The sequence below is a fragment of the Python bivittatus genome, unplaced genomic scaffold (genome assembly GCF_059951505.1).
Source record: "Python bivittatus isolate LINGU-HERP-01145 unplaced genomic scaffold, Pbiv_v1 ctg000690_np1212, whole genome shotgun sequence".
Lineage (NCBI taxonomy): Eukaryota > Metazoa > Chordata > Lepidosauria > Squamata > Pythonidae > Python > Python bivittatus.
In genome coordinates this window covers 2,133,771-2,158,036 of record NW_028277096.1, presented here as the reverse complement: position 1 = coordinate 2,158,036, position 24,266 = coordinate 2,133,771, and the positions used below count along the sequence as shown (strand labels likewise).

The window sequence follows — 24,266 nt, the reverse complement described above, 5'->3', positions numbered from 1 at the left end:
AAGTGAGGGCCATTGCATACTATGCAGTTCAAAGGGAGGTGGATGGGTTCTGAGCAAGATATATCAAGAGTGTTGGGTAGTTTCATAATTGCATACTGCAGTGAACACTCCTGCCTGTTAATCAAAAGAAATTCTGTATCAGAATAAACCAAATTTTACCCCCTGCATAATGGATACAGTCATATATTTATTTAATGGTAGATGTTCTTTTGGGAAAACTCAAAATACAATAGAAACTGCTTCCTGTTTCCCTGAATCTCTTTTGAGATCCATTATATCAACCTGTCTCACCCAGTCAAGCAGAGAGGATATGCTAAGGACCCCGGTGATGAAAGAATGTCGACTGGCGGGGCCCAGAAGGGGAGCCTTCTCTGCCATGGCCCCCGCCCTATGGAATACCCTCCCCTCAGAGGTGAGGCAGGCCCCTACTCTCTTGACCTTCTGGAAAGGAGTTAAGACCTGGCTCTGCCAACTCACATGGGGCAAGAAAAGGGGAACCAACCCTGGGGGTGGCTAGCACTTGGAAGATGTTCCTGTATGTTAATATTCTTTTTACCAGCAGCACCTTGGAAGATATTATTATTTATGTATGAATATGGCTTTTATTGTTTTTTTTATTAATATTTATTTTTGTTTTTACTGCCCAGAGTCACTTCCTAGTGAGATGGGCACTAACCAGATTTGAAATATAGAAGTAAATAAATAAATAAATTTTTTATCAGGCACTGTCTGCAGATTTATCTTCTTGATTTTAAGCAATAAACGAGCTTTATAAAAACAAACCAAAAAACCAAAAAGGCATTTTCAGGACACCGAGTTCCAGTCTTTACTACTTCTTTCTAAACTTGCACATCGGTTACAGAATTGCCCAAATGAACCCAACCATAACCTTGTCTCCAAGTTTATCTGAATCTATTGTTTCTTTAGCCTCTTTTTTAAAAAAAATTCACCTCAGCACCATTACATCTCAAGTATGATTTTGAAGATGGGCCAGAAATTGGCTCCCAGCTATTGAACAGCTGGGCTTTGCTTATTAAGCCTAAATTGGGAAGATGATGAATTTGTCTCAGATACAGCATTGAATGCTTTCACCATCTTCAGAAATGTCTTAAAAGAATGCTGAGCTGGAGTGAAATGCTTTTTTAAAGAAACAAACAGGAAAACAACAACAGCAGCCGCTCTGTTTTCAGATTCCAAATGGTTTCCCTGAGAAGGTTGTGAGCATTGGAAAAACTACCAGTGTAACAATTTTGCTTTTGGATTTTTTTACTTGCTAGGTGTCTACAATATTAAAAAATTGCTGTAGGATACCTGCTTGAAATACTAATAATTTGTAATAGCACAAGTTAACATAGAAAGAATCTGATGTTGTGTCACTGTTATTGTACATCATCCTAAACCTATGTGCATAACCACAGGATGGAATCTTATGTCTCCGATAAAAACCTTGGTTCTTCTGAATGGATGAGAACCAAGAGTCCATTTGGATTAGATCAGTTCAATATGGATTAGGCCATTCTAATGGCTGAGGAATTCTGGGAATTGAAGTCCACATATCTTAAAGTTGCCAGATTCGAGAAAGACTGGATTAAATCACGGGTGCCTCTCAGATCCACAAGCAAGGCCTGAATGCAGCTGTGGGAGGAAACGGAACCCAATGCCAGAATAAATGCTTTGTAAACAGAAAGTCCAGATTCAGTCCCTCTCATCTCCAGTTAAAATGACCAAATAGGTAGGAAGTGTTGGGAAAGATGAGCACTGCAGGCCTGCTGCTTTCAGAGCAGAATATACTGGAATAGATGGATATATAATCTGACTTGCATAAGGCAGTTCTTGATGTTGCTGTGTTCTACTGGAATACTTGTTGGACAAGGAGTTTTGAGGCACATAGTGGATCATTTGGTTTAAGCTTTCGGTGGAATATGCCTGATTCAAACCAGGGAGATCTCCAAGTTCTGTTTTGTTTTAAGAGCTCTTGATATGCCTTTACCAAGTATTGACATGTAGTGGGGAGTAGTTACAAGACACCCCTTCAGTAAGAGGAAATAGAGACTTAACTCTGGTTCCTGAAATAAGAATGGTGCCAAAACTGCAATCTGTTTCTTGGATTTCATTTTTCTCTCTTGCTCTTCCTCTAACACTCTCTTGTTTGCCACAGTTTACTGTGTTAGATCTGCATTGCTGTAAAGGTTATCTGGATATTTTGAAGTGCGCTGCTGTAACTTTAAAAAAAGGGCAGATCGAAGGCAATCCCAGGAACTACAGAAAAATGGAATGAAACTGCTTCCTGCTGTTCAATCCATTCCTGGCCCTCTAGCTTAGTGGCTCTTTCCAGATGACATTTTAACTATTGAGAAAACATTTTACTAGGAAAAGGAGATTGTAGTAATATTTTAATGAAAAATCCCTGAGTATCTTTGCACATTGCCTACCTAAGCCCTATACGTGTTCTTTGAAAATGCTGACAGTGAGCAGTCTGTCTGGACGTGTCTGGCTATCTAGGAAAAGGATAAAGTCAATCCAGGGTTTGTCTTCTAGTAGTAACTGGCCATACCCCAAATTGGCACCCATTTCCTTTTAAGTGCCCACAATGTGTCAGAAGTGCCTAGGGCCCCAGAAGCTTGGGGATCCCTGGCATAGAGCTCCTGCTTAAGTCAGTGCAGGAAAGTTTACAGCATATAATTGTGATACTAAATGCGTAAACACATCACTGAGTAATATGCAGAAGGCCGCAGTTCTAAAATGTACATGGATCTTTCAGGTACAGTAAACAAAATGATAGATCAGAACATTAGTTTTTCATTATTGTTGCTTAACAGCAGCTTTATTGCTGGTACAAAGGTAACTATCTTCTAACTGTGGTGATTCCTCAATTATTATATATATATTTTAAGACACTTTGGAAACTGCTGGTGGTTCAGTATAAGGTAGGGAGATTGCTAACAGGTTTTAGGGAACGTTTTATATTTTTAAACAACTACGTGGCTTAAAGCCCATTTCTGGGTATTAATAAAAAATATTGACTTTAAGCTTTTTAAAACTCTTGATTCTCAAGAAATTTCAGTAAATCAGTAAATATGGCAGGATGTCAGCAGACATGAACTTTCTGGTTTAAACAAATATCTTAATACTCCATTGCCCTTCCCCCTTGAACATTTATCCTCAAAAAGTAGTTCCAAATTTTTTATTTTGTTCAATTCTATTTCATTGAACTAAAAAAATTAAAGGAGGCTGTCAGTAGAAATCATTTGATCCTTCTGTCTGCTTGCCAAAGCAGTCTAGATATGTTAGCTGAATTTTAAATCAGGAGTATCATCTGTACTCCTCAGATTGATCTGCCTTGAAGGATTGTACCTCTCACTACCTACTCTATGCATCTGATATCTTAATTCCCTTTTCTTGGTACACAACAGCTGTCAGTTTTCTGTTTCTGAATTGCTTGCTTTCTACTTATGTTTTCCACTGTCCTCAGAATCCATTCCTTATTCTCTGACTCACTTCTTAATATCAATTTTCTAGGGTTGCTGGTTTACTTGGTTATTTTTTCCAAACAGCTGACTATAGATATGGTGGTCTTTTTGTCAGAATAGTCATGCAGTTAATAGAATATGCCATCTGCCTCTGGTTCAGATCTATGTTTAAATCAAAGATCGATCACTTCTATAATGTGAAAGGAAATTCCAGAGGGGAAGGAAATATAAATGCCAAATTTCTAAATTGGAGAAAGAAAATTTACTTCTGTTTGAACCCTCTAATGGGATTTGACCAGCCTGAAACTTCAGTGACTTTTTATAGACTTCAGGGGATGGTTCTAGACAAAGTTTCCTCTATCTTGTTGCCTTACTTAAGGAAAGAAAGTTGCCCTTTTCTGAAAATTTTATTATTTATTTATTAAAAAAAAATTAAGCCAAAGATTTCTGGGTACTTACAATAAAACTTTGTTTTTATTCATATTGTACAAAAATACAATATGAATAAAAACACATAAAATAAAATAAAATGCAAAATGAAACATACATGCTAGGCAGCAGTAAGACGTTCATCCCAAAGCTAAAATAATAATTAAAATGCAATTAACTAATTGGGGGAGATGGGTGGCATATAAATTTAATAATAAATAAAAAATAAATAAAAATTAAAAGTCAGTTAAAAAGCCTGGGAAAATAGAAAGGTCTTCCCCTAGCCCAAAATGATGCTAATGTGGGTGTCAGTCAAGCCTGTCTTAGGAAGGCATTTCATAAATGGGGTTCTACCACATAAAAAGCTCCTTCCCTTGTAGAGACCCACCTTACCTCCTTAGATGGGGGGACCTAGAGGAGGTTTGGGTAGGTACATATGGGAGGAGGCATTCCTTTGGGTAACCCAGTTCTAAGTTGCTTAGGGTGTTAAAGATCAAAACCAGGACTTTGAACTGGATTATCACCCAGAGACCATTGGAGTTGGGCAGCTGTAATAAATTTGAATAAAGAAATAAATAAAATAAGTAAAATCTGGCAGTCAGTAGAGATGTTGAAGTACTGGCATAATGTTGGCTAGTCTCTGTGAGTAGTCTAGCCATTCTATTTTGAACAAACTGAAATTTCCAGATGGATTTCAAAGGCAGCCTTGCATACAATGCATTGTCATAATCCAGGTCAGAAATTATCAGAGGGGGAATAACTGTGATGAGGCTGTCTCTGTCCAGGTAAGGTCACAGTTGGCAAATCAGCTGAAGCTGATGAGAGACACCTGGATGTCTATGCATCAGTGATGGATCTAGGAGCACCCCAAGCTGCAAACCAGTTCCTTTAGGGCAAGTGCAGTCCCTCCAAGATAGGCAGGGCACCAACCTGATGCACCACTTACAAATAGTATCTCCGTCTTGTCTAGATTGAGTCTCAGTTTCTTGGCCCTCATCCAGTCCATTACCCTGCCCAAGCACTTGTTCAGAATGATAACCGTCTCACCGGTGTTAGATGAAAAGGAGAGAGAGTTGGCTAATATCTGCATATCAATTGCACCTCAGCCTACATCCCCCAATTATTTCTTCCATCGGTTTCATTTAGATGTTAAAGAGCATACGGCATAAAACGGAGCCCTTTTATAAAAACATAAGATGACTTGGGATCTCACTGCTTCATCATACATACATTTCACTGATCTCTGGAGAAAGGACATTTTGCAGAAATATTGCCCCCCTCCCCTTTTGTGTAATCTAATAGTTTAGTTTCATTTTTGGATCTGTGGGAGGAAACAAAACCCAATGGCAGAATAAATGTTTTGTAACAAAGTCCCAGATTCAGTCCCTCACTTATCCAATTAAAATGAGCAGATAGGTAGAAGGTATTGGGAAAGATGATCTCTGCCTGGGAATCCTGCAAAACTGCTGCTCTTGGAGCAGAATGCACTCCAAGATACATAATGGATGCATAATCTAACTTAGCATAAATTGATGTTGCTGTGTTTTACTGGAATCTTGTTGGCTGGCAGCTAACAGTGCTGGCATGGAAAATCTGGACCCAACCAGACAGCCCCTGCCTACTAGATTTGATAAGCCAAGAAGAGTAAGGATTAAGCACTTAAGTGGTAGACTCTACATGTCCCAGTACCTTACCCACCTCCACAGGCCTCAGTGGCTGAAACGCATTGAATAAAACAGAACAGCATAGGGCTCTAAGCATTTCTACTTTTGGTGTTGCGTTAACTGTGAAGACTTAAATTTCAGTTTCAGTTTGTCTAAATGTTTCTTAAAGTGTAGTGCATCTCTCCTAATTACTTCCCCACCCCCTTTCTGCTTAAAGACTTTACTGATAAAGTTTTAAATTAAATAAATCTGAACTGTAAGATTTATTGGACAATGACTGCTGCACAGTTTTTTAAATGGAAACATGTTTTAGACTGGATATACTATATCTATATAGAAATGGAATATGAGTCCTGTAATGATCCATAATGTTAATTTTTACGAGGTATTTCAGACAGTCATAACTTCATCATTTGGAAGTATGAATGCAAGCAGTAAACATCTTTGATTGCTTCATTAATATACCATCCTTTTCCCCAGTCATTCATACAGAATAATTTATTGTATTTTATTATATTTTATTAATTAATCAAATTTACATCCTGCTGCAATCACAAAAGGTTTTCAGCAGTTCACAAAGATGAGAAGAAATAATAATAATCATCATAATAATATGTAAGAACATCTTATAAATGCAATTAAAAACCCCAAAACAATACATAATTTATCACCCGATTTGGATAGTTTAAGTTGTCAATACCTTCAGGCCTTCTCTCTTGACAAAGGCCTAACTGACCTTGGAGCCTGTCTTCTTTTTGTGTGAAATGTTATGTGTAACATTCCCCTCTTTTTTATTGTAAAATATGTGAAGTATGAAAAGGCAGAGCTTCAAAAAAAAAAAAAGTTGTATATATAGTTGGCTGACTTTTACAATCCTGCACTTTATTTTTATATAAAATCTCTCAGTTTTATAATAATAATATTCCTTTTAATTCATTGGGATAATAGAACCAAACATTCCTCGGGTGAAAGATTCTGCACAATTCATTTAATTTCTGCAGGAGATGAAAAAAATAAACCAAGTATCAATCTTAATTCCCCCCACCCCCTCACTGGGCATCATGCAAACTTCTTTTGCTCAGTGTTTAATTAGCTCTTTAATTAGGCATTGTGCAAACTTCTTTTGCTCAGTGTTTAATTAGATATTCACAAGGACTAGAATTGTTCACTTAAACACTTCAGCTGCAAAGAATACAACCAATGAAGCTGTCATGCCTCAAAGATATGCTCAAAATTGCAGAATGGGTTGGGAGAGCAAAAAGAGAGAAAGGCTGATTAGAAAAGATAGCCAACCCATAATTTATTTGCTTAGTCCAGCTCAGTGTTTCTCAACCTTGGCAACTTTAAGATGGGTGGACTTCAACTCCCACAATTCTGGGAGTTGAAGTCCACCCATCTTAAAGTTGCCAAGGTTGAGAAACACTGGTCTAGCTCAAGCTCAAAGATTTTGATGTTTAGAAGCAAACCCCAGTGGGTCCCAGGGGCATTCTAATACAGTCTTTTTATTTCTCAGTGGCCCTGCTTCAGCTTCCGTTCTCAGCAGCAACCACCTTAGTTCCTGCGCGGTCCGTTTGCATGTCAGTTTCTTCTGGGAATTACAGAAGAGAAAATTCCCTGAAGTATGAGGATTTAGCATTCATTCTGATTACAGCTGCTAGGCTGGCTGTCATTAAATACTGGAAATCCAGGAGTCACTTAACCGGTGAACAAATAATTGAACAAATAATTACACAGTGCATGGGAAGCTTTTGATAATAGCAAGAGGATATGGGGAAGAACATTTTTTCCTAACAGTATTTCTGCCCCTGCTGGAATGGAAAATGTAATATTCATCACTGTTAATTTAATGATTCAGAGTTCCTTAGAATTTTTATTTACATACATTTGTTTTCTTGCCCAAAAAGGGTGACTTGGTTTATATTTGAAGTGTATAATTTGGAGTATTATCATTATCAAGATATGCATTTGCAGGGAAATCTGTATCCAGAAAATCCATTGGCAGTGGCCCTTCCTGAGAATCCACCCCATACTTTGATTATGGTTGAAGCAATCAAAGCTCATGAATCGTTTGTATATTTGTCTGCATGTGTATGTTTGCTTATTTGTATATGCCTTCATGTGCCTTGACTGATATTTCTCATTTATTTTGCTGTTCTGCAGCTGGTTCTGATCATCTGTTTATATCTTTCTGGTGCCAAAAGAGTCAAAAGGGATTCAGATGGATTGCTCAGATTAATGGATCGGAGGCTAGTTTGGGGTCCTAGGCTGGATGCAGAATTGAGGGTAAGATGGTATTCAGTCATTGCTTTTTACTTCATCTTTATTTTTTTTGTAAAAATGTGCCTTTTTCAAACCATTGAATCTTCTGTGAGGAAAATGTGTATACTTACTAGAAATTCATCTTTGCAAAAAGTGTCTTACTGTTGGGTTGTCAGTATTTCTATCCTGATATTTTTAACTTCTCTGTTTTTGTTTGATTATGGCTGCTTACAATCTTTGTATAAGAAAACTGTTCAGATTTCATTTGAATAATTTTCCTCCACTGATCTCTCCTATGCCATGTAATTGTTGCTGCATGAAGCAGCTATAAGGATCCAAACATTATTTGGGTAGGAGAATTGTGGAAGTTAATGATACAATTTTTAAAAATAATGGTTTTAGATGTGAGTCTTCTTAGACAGCTGATTTGCAGATATAAAGTAAACCTTCAGTTTAATGGACCATTTGGAAGTAGAGACTGGATGTACATTAAACCCAAATGCCTGTTAAATCTGAATTTATTATCAGTTGCAATAATTTGTGTCATTTGACTAATGACATGGTTATGCTGATTAATGCAGATACATAAATTATATAATTTACATCAATGTATGTCATTTGCATAATGATGCAATGATGGCAATAATATAAATTACATTGTTTATATGTGTACCATTGTATCATTATACAGACAACATAAATAGATACAAATGATGAAACTTGTCTGGACTACTTTGGAACAAAGAACTTTATATGTTAAATACTGAAACATGAAAAATGTGTCCATTGTATCCAAAGTTTGCTAACTTAAGGTCTATTAAACCAAGGTTTACTGTATATGCATAAAATAAATACATTGGAAGGATATATATTTGCGTGTTGCAACATAATTAACAGTGTATTTTAAAAGCTAACCGATGTTGTTATCATATTTTTATAGACTGGAATCTATTTCAGGAGATCCATGCAGTAAGGAAAGAATTTAATAAATATAAATGAATATAAGATATAATTAAATAACTAAAATCTGGATGCGATTGGACTAATTATTAAAAATTTGAATCTCAAGGTACACTGTTGACTACATCTATGCTTTAAATCTTTTTGAAAGATCTATGATTTACTGTGATAGACATCATCTACATCTTCTCATTTTTTATATGATTAGTGGTGTATCACAGCAATAGTATAGTTTGTAGTCCTTCCACTTATTTTAATCCAAATGCTCTCAGTAGTTCTATCAAGTTCATTCCTTAGATATCTGTGCAGAAGTGAATATTTATAATGGGGGGGGGTTAGTATCCTCTCTTCTCTTTCTGTTGCACTTTGAAGGATACAAGATGTAGTCTTCAGTGAGAATTTCCTTAGCAGATGTCATATACTCATGAAGCCATATTTCATGATGCCTTGAAATATGCCTTACTTCCCATTCTTATCTGCCCTATCACCACCTCCTGAAACACCTACTTTACTCAAACATGTATTTTCCTGAATCCACATAGGAGCAGCAGTATAGTGAGGGTGCCTGTGCCAAATCCAAAGCACCCTTGCCTACTTCAGATGAGAATATAATATGCCCCTAATTTCATTCCATTTTCCTTTCCACTTTATATCTACTGTTCCCCTGCTTCTCGGTGGTCAGTTGATCTTTGCAACAAACAGTGTGGCATGAGACATTTACATCTATGTTCCCCACTACTTCCATGTGCAGTTTGATGGCTGTGTATTGGCAGAGAATATTTGCTAATGCTTAGTCCATTTTTATAGATTTAGGTGCCAGAGTCCGTACAAAACATTAGGCATGGCAGTGGGTTTCTTTACCCTGAGTTCTTATTTGTTTGTTTTGTTTGTACTGATTTGTGTTTTGAGACAGAATCAGTAATCTAGTTCTAGCTTTACTGCTTCTGAGCCGACAGAAGGATAATGCCATTAACTAAATGTCAGCTGTGCTTGTTTGGCTTTGTGTTCCTTATTGATGATTATAGAAAGGAAGCTACCGATTTCCTCCTCTCCCATCTCCCTGTAGAAGTGTGTGGAAGTCAGATGTTTCACCCAGGGCAGAAGACAATGCTGGCCTTGAACTCCCAACTTAAAAATTACGATTGTGCATGTTTCCCTTGATGCATGCAAGTCACCCAAAGGGGATGGCTCAAATCAAAAGGATGAACTCACTAGAATTATTCTCATTTGCCTGTTTGTTACAACAGTTAAAGACACATTGTGGGAATAGCTGTTGTAACAATATACATTTTAGGAAAAAGTAAATAGGAGAAAAAACCTGTATGCTTGTGCTAGACAGACCAAGTCTTCCATCCTTCATTCTGTCAACCACCCTCTCTTCCTAGCCCAACCTGAAGTTTTGATTAGTAAGGCTATCATTTGTCTTTAAAAAATCTGAATCATGTAAGGAAAGGTTTCTAGTTCTCATGGCTGCAGGAATGGCGCTGCCTAAGAAATACTCTGAATCTGGTGCAAGTAGGACTTCTAATAATGAGATGAGTAAGATTTGTTTGCTCAGCATGGTTTCTCATCTCTTCACACAACTAGGAGCAATTGCAGGAACTGCACAGAATGTTTCAGCGGATCGCATTGTAGCCCTATTATTTTGATTATAATTTTTTTCAAAGAAATGTAGGTTCATTTATATTCATTGGAGTTGAAACTGCTGTGTTAAATAGCTGTTACTGCAGTCATTATGAGCTGGCCTGACTGCATCCTGGGGTCTGAACTAAGCTGGTATTCATGTGTAACCTCCTATGCTTTCATTCCATTTATGGTTCCTGCTTACTTCAGAAATCATTATAGCCAAAAAGCATGCCTGTCCTACCTATGATCAGAATAAAGAGGCTGCAGGCACAGAATAAGGTGCTATAAAGCAAGGACTCTGGACAAAGGACTCTGGATTCTGGCTTCCCTCAGAAATTTTTCATTGTTTGAAGAAATCCTTGATTGAACCGGAGGAATAACAGAATAGAGTGAAACAGTTTTTAAAACTTACATTTTGGCCAGGATGCCCAATATGCAGAATGCGTATGGGTATTAAAGTAGACACAAACAGAAGATAGGTAAATGGCTTTGAAGAGTGGAGAGGTAAGCCTCATAAAAGATAATTTAATTAGCAGACCTCCTCCTGATATATATAAACCTATTGAGAGGTAACTTGAAACTCCTGTCTGTCTGTCTGTCTGCCTGCCTGCCTGCCTGCCTGCCTGTCTATCTGTCTCCAGCCAGCTATTCCCTAGCAGGATCTTTTATCACTGGCCATTTTTCAATATTTGTAAAATAGATGGTTCTAAGTCAGGGATGAGAATGACTTTTCAGTTGAGCCACTGTTTATTAACTGCCTGGCTCCCAAATCAGGAAATGTGCATTTGGGATTTAATTAGGTATTCATGCACTGCAGGGAAAAGAAGGTAGTGTTCAAGGTACATTATGAGAGTTTAAAGAAAGTAAAAGGGAAAGTTACATAGCTGCTGTCCTTTGTGCAGCCTGTGAGTTTCTGTGGAATGGAGTAATTTTACTTGGTATGAAACACTACTAAACCTTGGCGTTAGAACACCCTGTGAGAGATAAACGTAAGAGAGGTAAAAGATTATAATTCAGAGGAAGCAAAATATATTCTTGAACAACATGGATTGGAGGAAAAGGAAACATCTTTGTTTCTTTTTGTAATTCTCTCCAGAGTCTTGTACAGTTTATTTGTTTATTTCCCCAGGATATCCCATTGTATATCTCATGGGATTAATTTCAGATGGTTTCAGAATAATGAGATTCATTTCAGATGGCTCAGTCTTTGGAGGCCTTCCCACGCTCTTAAATCAGCATTGGAATACAGTTCTCAGTATGTAACACATCCCCTTGGTCAAAATATTTCCCAATACTTTGTCCCAATTGTGAATAGGTCTTGTATCAATCCTGGCCAGCATAAGGAATATGTAATGTAACTGGAATGTTGATTTCAAAGATAAGCTTTGAATGCCTTGGGGCCATCATGCTTGGTGATTTTTAAGATTTGCCTATTGTAACATGATCTGCATGTGCCTGCCTTCGAAAAGTATTCAGAATCTCCATTGGTCAAAAATGCTGCTGCAAAAGTTTTGTTAGGAGTAGAAGGCGTCTGTTATGCTTGTACCGTCAATGCTGGGTATCTCAACACTGGACTATCCCAGCCCAGTCTAAAGAGTGATCTGAGATCTGGCTATTATTACTGCCTTCTCTTGTACATTCTCACTATGCTCTGTTTGAAAGAGAGCTCTTTTGATCTGAGCTTTGATGGGTACCTGCAAGAGTGTGGACCTTCTTGGTCAGAGCACTATGGTAGACTTCATGAAAGAGGTCTATTTGGTCAAATGATGTATATATTCAAAATGCTGTGGGAACTTCTGTCATTTCCAAAAAAATGATCTGAGAGTTCATGCAAGCTGATCTCAAGTTTCCTAAAACATAAGCTAGGACAGTAATATAATAAGAATGGATGTCCAAAAGGTTCCATGAATTGTTTTCTTGGCCAATTAGTGAGAACGTTTCTTCCCTAATTTATTCATTGAAGAGAATGCTTTTTTTTTTGGTTTTTATTTTTAATATGGAGGAGTTTGGATCATATGAGCCTGTAACCCCAGCTACAAGTGGCACAGATCCCCCTTGTTATACCACTCCTGAAACCTATTTAGCAAATTTTGAAGGTCTTAACCTACCGGTTTCTACAAATTATGGTGAAATATGCATAGTCTGGGTTCTGAACTATTGGGATAAATGTGTGCTTCCTTCTTTGCTATTTCATAATTTCTCTCTCTCATTAGCAAAAACATTCACAGGGAAATAGTGTTTAGCAGTTTATCTTGGTGAATATTTCCCTCTCCTTTTTTAATTAAAAAGAGCCAAGCTATTTGTGATTAAGAATGCTCTATTTTAATCTTTGCATTTTTTAATCTTTCCAAATAACTTACTGGGTAACAGGTGGACTCATGTGTTTCTTTTCATTCCCCTGAAATTGCATTTGATTTAATTGCTTTTTCTGTTCACATTTTAGATCCTTAGTATGTGTTATTCTGCATATAACTCCTGATATTACACTTTAATATTGTATTACAGAGTTCCTCAGAAATAGGGGATTTTTAAAATGTTTCCACATCCCAGAAACACTGGATGCAGAACTGGTTTGTTGGTATATTGGGAGAGTATATATCTTTCCTGTAAGGCAGAATGCTATATCTGAATTTGAGAAGGGCAGTTGTCTTCGTACTGTAATTCTACATCATTGGAGTGGCAGCAAGAGAAAAGACAATAAAGATTGGCTAGCACTTTGCAAATTTTCTTTAAAAAATTAAGAATGGGAATGAGTGATGATTACTGGGAATGAGTGATGATTACTAGGAACCAAAATCCTCACAAAGCTCTTTCAGGAGTGAATGCAGCAATTTGTAATCCAAACTAAATTGTTTAGATGAGATTATGATGGCTGTTAGTGGTAAGGCTCCCAGGCAGAGAATTCTACACAATCTAGCATTTATAACTGCCTATTAATTACAATTAGCATTGTTATTGATGTGTGTTTCAGTTTTCACATATCATTTGAATGAAGCATTAAATCCCAGCTTTGGTCAAAATAAGGATAATTCCCAACCATATTTGGTTTGTTTTGGGTTGTTTGTTTTTGCCAGCATCTGTTGTGCAGTTACTTTTGGTAAATAATCATAGCAGTCACCATTGAGACAATAGTAATGTTTCTCCTACTCTTTTCTTTTGTCTGTCTTTCTGGGTGCTCTCTGTTTCTGCTTATCTGTTGTTGTCAGTGTTTAGTACATTTATTTAACAAGGCAAGGACAATTTTGCAGCTTGCTTAGTCCAAAGTAAAGATTAATTGTGCCATTTCACTCAGATTTTTGAGTGGTGTACCAAATCTAATACTGCAAATCTGGTAACTCCCTAATCAATCCTCCTTTCTCTCTTACTGAACTCTGTGTCAGATACCTTCCAAGTTTCTCTCAAGAACATCAGAACAGCCACTTATGGGCTGTGATTATGGGAGACAAATAAAGACAGGATCTGTTTTAGGTGACCTTGTTGTAAGAGGCAGAGCATTCTTCAGAGCATTCCTTGTCCTCGGTACATTCTTTGAGCTTGGCTTCTTCTATCTTCTTTGTTTTCCTTGAGCAAAGAAGTTGGCTTGTAGCAAATCATCCTTTAGCCCAGCATTAGTTTTTCCAAAGTCTCATGATCTATACAGGCTCTGTTACTGAGCATTTTGGAAAGTAGGCCTGGCAACAGTCTTTGGTTCTCAAGACTTTAGAAAAGCCAATACTGAACAAAGAGATGATTTGATGAAAAGCAACATTATAGGCTGATGGGAAGGCAAGCTCTAAGAAATTGGTTAAAAGATTTACCTGGAGATTTCCTGTTTTCCTTGTAAAATCTAGTTTGTAGCAATAATCTGCTGTCTGTTGGATGTTGATGATTTGATTTTGATTAAGGAAAAGTTGGTAGGGATGGGTGGGAGAAGATACTGATTCCACTCCATCCCCTGGATTATGGCAGTATATACAGAAACTCTTGGTTCCTAATTTTTGAGTTTCCGTATTGAGGATCTCTGTGGACCATAGAATCATGGAGTTGGAGGGACCACAAGAATCATCTAGCCCAATTGTCTATAGTGTGTAAGCAAACCAATTAACCCATTTTAAGACAAATTTATATTATTGCAGGGGATGATGATTAATTAGGTCAGTGCCACTGAATTAGGGTCAGCTGTCTGTATCTGCTGAACAAATGCTTGCCATCTCAACCAATTTCTAGTTATAACTTTAGCTCTTCCAAGAACAGTCCTGTAATGCCCTTGCTCCTATTCATTTATCTTATCCATTGTTTTCCCTTCTGCTTCCATCAGCATTGCCAAGCACAGTGTTTTTATCTAGTTAATCATTGTCTTACATCACATGTTCATAGTGTTTGTGTTTCTGCTTGCTGATTGGACTAAGACAAAGGAGCAGTCAGTCTTGCCTTTGTCTTAGTCAACGACTGATGGATTAATTCTTCTTGCAGCCCATGATAAATCTTAGTAACTGTCTCCTGATCCATAAGTTGGAGGTATCTGTCTTTTTTCTCTCAGTCTCTCTATGTCCAGCTTTCACAACCATAAATTACCATTTGTAAATCTGTTTAACTGTTCTAATCATTGTCGTTATAGAAATATCCCTTTCCTTCAGGATCTTGTCTAAGTATGTCATTCCCCCTTTCCTCCCTAGGATTAATCTCCTCTTTACTTCTCCAGCACCCTTACCATCTTGAGCAATTATTGAGCCCAAGAAAATGAAACAATCTACCATACTGGTTGACATCATCTTCATTCTTTAAAATGTATTCTCTCTATGCAAAAAAGAACAAAAATATTATTCAACTTATTTTTAAAATAAATAAATCAGGTTTTGCCATATAAAATCACATTAATCACATTTTCTACTGCAGTGATAGTCCCGGTTCATAAACAAAATATAAACACATATCTGTAATTCTGTTTCACGCAAAAAGTCAATCATGTAAATTCAGAGTAACTCTATTTTTCCAACCTTATTCTTTTTTATTCTCCTTCATACCCAATTAATCCATAATTCTTTTTATATTGATAGATTACAAATTTTTGGTATATAATTTAAGAGCACGTTCCTTTCTTTAACCAACAGTGATCTTTGTAACACCATATTAATAGTTTTCTTAAACAAAATAGAGTATTAACTGAAGAAGACATCAAACATATTAGTGTTCCCTCATCCATACTACACTTCCAGCATAATGGATTTGGTAATCCAACCTTTATGGAACATTTTCTAAGTGTCTAATATACATAGAAAAGATTTTGTTGAGTACCATAGGAGATGTTTTTAATATGTAAACTTTTTACCATTGACTCATTAGTATAGCATACTCCAGGTCTTCATTCAAAGTTCTTGACTAATAATAAATTTGAAATAACTTTTAATTGTTTATAAAAGTTTGCTCTAGGTTTGAATGTAATTCGAACACATTCCAATAATTAATTAAAGAATTTTAGACAGAACCAGTGCATCTGTGCCAAACTGCAAATTTAAGAGATAGGATATAATTCCATTTCTCAGTTTTGGCAGCTTAATTCCTTATTACAGAATTCAGATGCCTTAAAAACCTGATTTGCAATAAGCTGATATAAAATATTAATGCTGTCAGTGGTCCATGTCTTTAAAAAAACAGTTTACCTAATATTTCCAAATTTCCAAAGTGAAGTCAAGGTCAGAATATTCGTCCAGTGAAAGAACTAAACATCTGTAAAATTCAGTCTCTCATGTTCACATGAGAACTGTAATTTATGTAAAGAAAATCTAGGGTTTGTCTTTCTGTAAAAACTTTTTAATATGTTTTTGTATTGAGGATTCCTTGGAGTTCTCTGAGCTTGGTTGTTTTCTTGCAAACATTTCATTACCCGGCTAGGTAACATCTTTAGTGCTAGAATGGATTGGGGTTTGTTTTCTATTTATATACAGTAGCTTGTCCTGCCAGTGTTGATGGGGTTAAATATAAAATCCTTCAGGATGCAAAGGAACAAGGAGGATTGGGACTGCCTGATTTGCAATTGTATTTTGCAGCCTGCTGCTTAGTTTGGATGAAAGAATGGGTTTTGCTGAGAAATAAAAGAATGTTAGAATTAGAAACGCATGATCTGAGGTTTGGATGGCATGGTTTTCTATGGTACAGTAAAGTTAAGGTTAATGTAGATTTTAAGAATTATTACATTAGAAGCGCCATATTGAGAATATGGAACAGATATAAACCGAGACTGTGCCTGAAAATCCCTTTATAGGTCTCAACACAAGAAGCGTTTTATATGAAAGAAACAGTAGGTAAAGAAAAATGGTTAATTTATTGAGAGTTGTTAGAACAGGAACATGGAGAATATAAGATGAAGTTAAAAGAGCAATTGCAATTGGCTGCAGAGGGATTTAGTTTTCAATGGTTTTCGTATGCATAGTTAAGCGAAAGATTTAAGGTAGATAATAGGACATTTGTAATTGAGCAGAAGACAGAAGTTGAAGTTGAACTATGTGCAAATGATCTTGTAATTGCTAAAATATATAAACTTTTACTGAAATTTGAAACTGAAGAAGTGAAAGACTGTATGATAAAATGGGCCAAGAATTTTGGACACAATATACTGATAGTGGGAAAATGTGTGGTTAAAATGATTGAAATTTACTTTATGTTATAATCTAAAAGAGAATTTTTATAAAATGTACCGTTGGTATATGACTCCAGAAAAATTGTCTAGAATGTATAAAGATACTTCAAATTTATGCTGGAAATGTGGACAACATGAAGGGTCATTTTATCATGCTTTTTTTTTTTAATATATAAAAAAGCCAGAAATTTCTGGGTTCAAATACACTTAATGATACAGAGAATTTTAAAGATCAATATTCAGTTGATACCAGAACTTTTCTCCTTGGGATTAGTGGACAGCCAATTAGAAAAGAGCCATGGAAGATTATTTTTATATATGGTTACTACTGTGAGACTATTATAACTGCAAAAATGGAAAGTCTCTCAAATACCCACAGTGGAGGGATGGTTGGTGAAGATGACAGAACTAACAGAGATGTCAAAATTAACTTGTTTGATAGAGAAAGATCAACAGCTACATTTACCAGTGACTGGAACCCCCTTATGGATTTTTTGCTGAAAAAAGAGAAAAATGAACTTATGATTTATGAAGATTAGAAAGGGAAATGATATGGAAAGAAGGAAATTATGGATATGGAAAGATATGGAAAGATATGGAAAGAGGAAATTATGATGTAACTTTACAACTTATGATGTAAATGATATGGAAAGATATGGAAAGAAGGAAATTATGATGTAACTTTAGAGAGAGAGGACAAAATATAAATGTATTTATAACCATTGTGAAGAAGTTTGGAAGCCACTTCTTTATAACTGTACTTTTCCTTTTTTTTTTTCTTTCTATTTTCTTTTTTAACTATTTGCTATTTTTCTTTATTATCTTTATTTCCTTTTATGGCTTTTACTTTGTTCAAAATTACTTCAATAAAAATTATATAAAACATTTTAATATCATCAATCTGTTTAAAGTAGATCAGTTGTATTAACATAGGAATAATGCAAAATAATTATATCAACCTTGAACAATATTCATTTTAACTAAATGTATCTTTCCTGATAAGCTCAATGAAATTTTCGATCATCTATTTAAAACAACGTTGATTGTAATTAAAAATGAATAGTTAAAACCATGAACAGAGATAATTTCTTTAATAGTATTTTCGACTTTATGTTATGATTTTAAATGGTTGTGTTGTTTTATACCCAGAATCTTAGCTGATTGGGGGGCCTTAAATATGAAAAATAAATAAATATTTCCCAAATATTTAAAGGAATTCAAACCACAATTAAACCCCCATTTATTACAGAATTCTATATTAGGATCTATGGGAAGCAAATAGGATTGATTCATTGACTTCATTGAATAACCTTATAGATTTCCAAACTGCTGGATAATAGAAGATACATAATTATCAATAAAACGTAGTATGTCATCAGCATATAATGAAAGTTTATGTTCAGTTCCAACCATAGTTATAATTTAAACTAGGTCAGTGATTCCAATATCACTTAAGCTAAAAATAAGAGGAGATGAGGGACACTCTGACAGGTATCATTATTATTTTAAGAGAATAAAGAAGGGGAAATTTCATTTGTAAGAACCCTATCACAAGAAGTAGATTGCCGTATTAATTTAGTTGATAAAAGCAGGAAGAAATCCATATATAGGGAAAACTGACCTCATTATAGCAAGAAAGCGTGGCTTATTTTTATTCTTTGAATTTTTTTTAATTTCCTCAAAATGTGGAAGTAGAGGAGAAGCGAACTGTCTCTTCCACACAGTTTCTGCATGCATTAATAGAGTACTGGGATTTTTAGTTTTTATTAACATTACATCAAAAATGCTGCTTTGGAGCTGTGGAGCTCAGTGTTGCCCATCCAGATGGTGACTGCTAAGAGATCTAAGGGCTCTTGAAATCAGATATGATGCTCAGAGAGCAGACAGGCTTTTCAAAATTATTTTTTAAGATAATTTTTATTAAGACTTTTAAAAAAGATAAAAACAGGCTTTTTAAAAATAAAGTAACAACACTTTTTAAAAGTTATATCGTATTGGACTATTTATATGCAAATTTTAATATTCTAAGTACTTACAGTAAATATTAAAATCCTCTAAGGTAGTCATGCGTAGTAATAGTAACAGTGCAAGGTAATTTTGGCTTATTCTATTTGATATTTTCCTTTTGTGTGTGTGTGTATGTGATGGTGCTACTTTTCTAAATTGCTGTAGAACTTTGCTATTTTTTTTTTTTGCAAGCATGGAAACTGAAAGAGAATGGTTTGCTGAAAACAACATAAAAAAATAGTTGTGTTAACACTGGGCAGTGCTTTGAATTCATTTGCAAAGGGGTGTTTTGGAATGTCCTGTAGCATAAATGCAGCACCTTTATGCAACTCTTTAAAGTAGCCTCATCTTTTTTTCAGGCTTTCATAGCTGCCACAGAAACCTCCCCCTAGTAGTCACATGATCCTGGAAATAGATGTTCCTGCTTTAATGAGTCTCAGAAGTGCGATGTTTCTATTTTCATTTGTTCTGAAACTCTGAAGTACTGCACAGTCCTACCATGTATGATGCTTGATACAGGTCTGCTTCCAAAAAAATCTCATGTCGTGACAACCCCTTAATCTACTGTGATGTCTAGTTTGGATTTTTTGCAAGCATTTAGGCTTTTATTGTTGACATAATGAACAATAACATTTTTCATACTTTAAAAAATGTGTCTGTGCATACACCCTTCATTTCAAATTTGCAGACTCATCATCCTCTGCTCACTTGGAAACCTGCCACATGGTTGAGTTTGCCAAGAGATAAAAGAAGAAGCAGGACCAAGTTAAAGAAAGTATATGTTATTTGAACGAAAACTTCACAGTAAAAATAGAACAATGAAAATAGTTCTTTTTTAAAAAACAAAAAGACTGACAGCAGTGATCTCTTTTCCCAATATTGAATGATCTCTATCTGCATTTATTTCATTGCTAAACATACAAATGTGGGACACAATAGGATGTTAACACTGTAGCAGTTCTAACCTAGTAAAATAAGCAAGGATGTAGGACGTGATAGCAGCTTGCAAAATAATACATTGTGGAACAGAGATGGGTAGTACAATTTACATGAAAGCAAGCCTGGGTTTGGTTTCATTCTTCTTTTTTGTGTGGTCTTGCCTACAGAACATTACAGATTCAGTCACCTCTGTCCTGGAGGTTCAACGTTTTATTACAATTTCTAAGCAGAAAAGAAATGGCAGGAAGGCCTTCTGAACCATTAAAGAGATTCCTACTGTTTTTCAGTAGGATGCAGAGGAGGGTGACACAGGAAAGGCGATTGTTGGCTATCAGAAATAATAACCGACAAGGAATGTTCCCCTTGCCTGGGATCTTAGAAAAACAATTCTCGGTATAAAGGTATAAAGGGTGGAATCAGTAGTTCTCTATTGATGAACAAAGAAGAACCAACAAATGCAGGAAGCTCTTGGGTAAGGGTGATTTGGATCCCATGGCACCCAGTCAACTTTAAAGCAATTGTGGGAGCAGGGTAGTGACAGGGGGAAGAGATGAGTTTATTACAATACGGTTTAAACCCTGTAGCAGCAGTGAAAAAACAGAAAAGGGCCAAGTCCCCAGGAACGGATGCTGAACAAAACCATTGCAAATCTTATATATGAATAACTGCTAATTTGCCTGGAAATCTAGGAAGTCATATTTGTGTTACTGTGCATGCTACTACTTGAAAGAGAGTTGATGAAATGATTAATTTAAGTTTTTGTGGCATTGCCTCATTTTCTCCAAATCTTGACCAGGCAAGAAGTTAGGCTGTGCGGTTTTGTTCAGTCAAGACCTTCTTGTGACATTTATCAGGCTCCCACTCTTCAAAATTAGCATGGTATACTGGATTTGCATAGCTGATCTTCTGACCCAGTTGTATGGGTTCTCTGATTCATGTCTGTGATCAGTGTGCAGTATTTGGAAGTCTGGTTAACAGGTTTGTGGAGATTTGTGAGATTCTCTGTATTATTGCACAGTCAACCTTCATATTGCATTTTTCTTTCTTCTGTTCCCATTGTTCTTCCTATCTGAAGGAATGGATGGAACAACATTTTTCCTACTATGAATACTATGGCAGTGAGGCATATTCAGCAACTGTTTCAGATTAGTTCTCTTCCACAAGAGGCAATAGATTTGACTTCCTCTTTATTTGGATAGGTGTAATTATAGAAGCTAGCAAGGAGAAATAGCAGTGATTGTAGCAGGGATGACTTGCCACAGTAGTCTGCTCTCTAGTAACTTCCTGGTTAGAGTACTATATTGCACTGCAGTTTATCTTGGTCTGCCTTTAAAGATGACTTGTGCCTGCAGCTGTGCAAAATGCAGTAGCCAGCCTGCTGTCCAGAACACCCTTTGTAGACCATGTCATACTGATCCCAAAGTAACTGTGTTTTTTTTGTTTTTTGTTTGTCTGCGCTCAGTCATTGCTGACCCTGCAGTGACTGCTTGGACGAGTCCTTGCAGTTTTCAAGGCAATTGTTTTTCGGAAGTGGTTTGCCAGAGCCTCCTTCCTAGAGCAGAGCCCAGCTGGCGAGCGCAGGAGGCGGGGTTTCCATTGCTTCGCGCCCTTTTCAGGTGCGCGCGGTTTTTCGCGCTTACCGGCAACTGCTCCCAACTCCTTTTTGCAAGGCGCCGCCGGCATTTTTCCTCCCACCGGAGTGAGAGTACCCATTTGTCTACTCACGTGAGTTTTCGACCTGTTGGGTTGACAGGAACTGGGGAGGAAACAGGAGCTCACCCTGTTTAACGCGAAGGCTGGACTCGAACCGCTGAAGCGTTGACCATTTCTGGCCGGCAACTTTCAGCATCATTAAGCTGCTGCGCCACCGCGTCCCCCTCAAAGTAACTGTACTGATTGCCTATAGGCTACCTGTCTAACTTCAGCATTAATTAATACATGTATTGTGCCTACAAGCCACTCAAATCGGTACTGAGCTGCTTACAAACTTAATTTTCACAGGTAAGATTAAAAAGCACAATGACGTACAATGTATGTGATGCTGTCATCAGGCAACTGTTGCCTTTATTGACTTGCATCCAAACGTATGATGCAAATGCATAAGTACAGCATTTACTTGATGATGTCACATCACTTGCTCTTCCCCTTGCCCCTCTCATGGATGCCCATGTTTTCTGACATGGTATTTCAGCTTTGGAATGCCTTTACTTGGAGTCGGACTGGCATCCACATTGTCTGCTCTTTGGTGCCAGGAGAAGTCCTACTTTACACTTCAATTTGAGAGTTAAAAACGATGTCCCATTGTCTCTTCCAAAAATCTGTGCCTAACTATTATATCGTAGTTATTAACTTTTAGAATTATGGAGTAGTGTATTTTTCACCCTTTATTTTACAGTTTATTTCATAAACTATACTGTGTCATGAGATGCTGTTTACTTTAATAAATAATTTTAAAATTCCAAGCTTTACATGCCTTGCTTGTTAAAAGCAGGGTGTGGCATTGGTCTTTTTCATTATTTTATAAGCACTGCAGCAAAACCAGGGAAGATGATCTGTAATACAAAATGTGAAACTTGGATTAGCACGATGGACTTAAAGTGTTTAATGAGTTGAACTTATTGTACTCAGGAAGATGGGAATAAATACGAGAATATTCCAAGGTCCTTGCATTCAAAGCTGTTGATAATGATCAAGGAGATTTTATCTGAAGCTGCAAAACTCTGAATTGCCTTCCTGATAAGGAAGTTCGTCTCCCTAATTTTGGCAATTTGATGCAAGAATCACTTTTTGTTCAGGCTTTTGATCTTTTTTGCTCAGTGCTGTCTATTTTTTCTGGTAGGAATGTCTCTTTTTCCCCTTTAGCTCTTTGCAGGCCTTAAAATGGGAAATGATGTGGTTAAAATATGGTGTCCTCTATATTAAAAAATAAGAACAGCACTGCTGAGCTGTGAATCCTCCCATCTAAGATGCTAGAGAATCAAGAATGTGAAAAGTACCTAGATTGGAGTAAACTCTACACTGGGTTGCCTTTGAGAATTATCCAGTAATTTAGTCTGGTGCAGATTGCGGTCACTTATATGCCTACTATTGTCAAATGGGCAAAAGATACTACACTGCTTCTGTACTAGTTGCTCTGGGTTTGCTGTATGTTTCTGGATCAAACTGAAGTGCTTGCTTTGGCCTTTAAATCTGGTTTGGAGCCAGATTTGAAAAAATCCTTGTGCTTATATTTACCTGCATTTTATTTATTTTATTTATATAGCCACCCATCTCACACATGTGACTCTGGGTGGGGTACAATAAACAACCAGTTAAAACAATTAAACACAAATAAAATAAAACCACAGGAGAACAGATCAGCATCTTACCTACAGTGTATTCATATCGCGGGCTCCCCATTTCCCTGGGATCCCAAGCTTGGTGAAAAAGCCAGGTTTTCAGGATTTTCTAAATGCCAGTAGGGTCGGGTCTAGACAACAGACTTCACTTCAGCAGTGACAGTGAAATTTGCCATTAGAAGGCTGAAGGAGTTAAAAGACTAATAGAAATATATTCTCATTTGAATGCTGTCTATTGTCTCAAGTCATGCTATCTGCCAATTAAAGGTGTCTGTGAAAAAATATTAGCAGCAGCGGCCTTACTTATTGGCTTGCCTTTGAGAATAGTTAGATCAGCAGAAACAAGGAACAGAATTTCAGGTATTGGCCATCCTCTCTTGTGGAATAGGTGATTGGCTTCTTCAGTTGAACAGTCAAAAGTACAACTTGTTTAAAATTCTTCTTAATGTGCCTCCTGTTAAATTGTTAACTGTTGTGACAGTAAACAGGTATAGAACCATTTATTGGGTTATACGTTTGGCTTTTTTATGTTAAAGGTTTATTAATATTATGTGTCACTGTTTTCAGTGGTTATGATGTCATTAGCTGACTAGGGGGGACTGCAGGTCCTAACTGCAGAATTTAAATATTTGTAAGAGAGGCCCTGTGATATAGCAGTCAAGGTGTTGGACTGGCAGTGGGGGGCCCTGCTCAACATTACCCTCAGCCATGGAAGCTCACTGGGTGACTTTGGGGCAGGAATTCTCTTAGCCCAATCTATCCCACAGGATTTTGTTGTTGCGGGGAAAAAATGGGAGCACTGTGTACACTGCCTTGAGCTCTTGGGTAAAAGTTGGGACATAAATCTTACAAATATATATTTTAAAAAAACACAGTATTGACGCTGCTCACATGTTAAAACATTATTTTTGGCAGGAGATTTTATATTCTTGTCTAGAATTCCTTTTTTCTAGAAGGT

The 24,266-nt window shown here is 36.6% G+C and overlaps 1 protein-coding gene across 2 annotated transcripts in view; it reads left to right on the top strand.

Annotated features, from left to right (window-relative positions):
• The window catches only part of EXTL3 (exostosin like glycosyltransferase 3), a 151,591-nt gene that overhangs the window by 60,935 nt on the left and 66,390 nt on the right, over positions 1-24,266 (top strand). The window contains exon 2 of one of the 2 annotated variants that reach the window (XM_088152549.1): positions 7,724-7,846. The exons of the other annotated variant lie outside the window; for it this stretch is intronic. The gene's annotated coding sequence lies outside the window, so the exon portion shown is untranslated. The remainder of the gene's footprint in view (positions 1-7,723; positions 7,847-24,266) is intronic. 2 annotated transcript variants of the gene reach the window in all.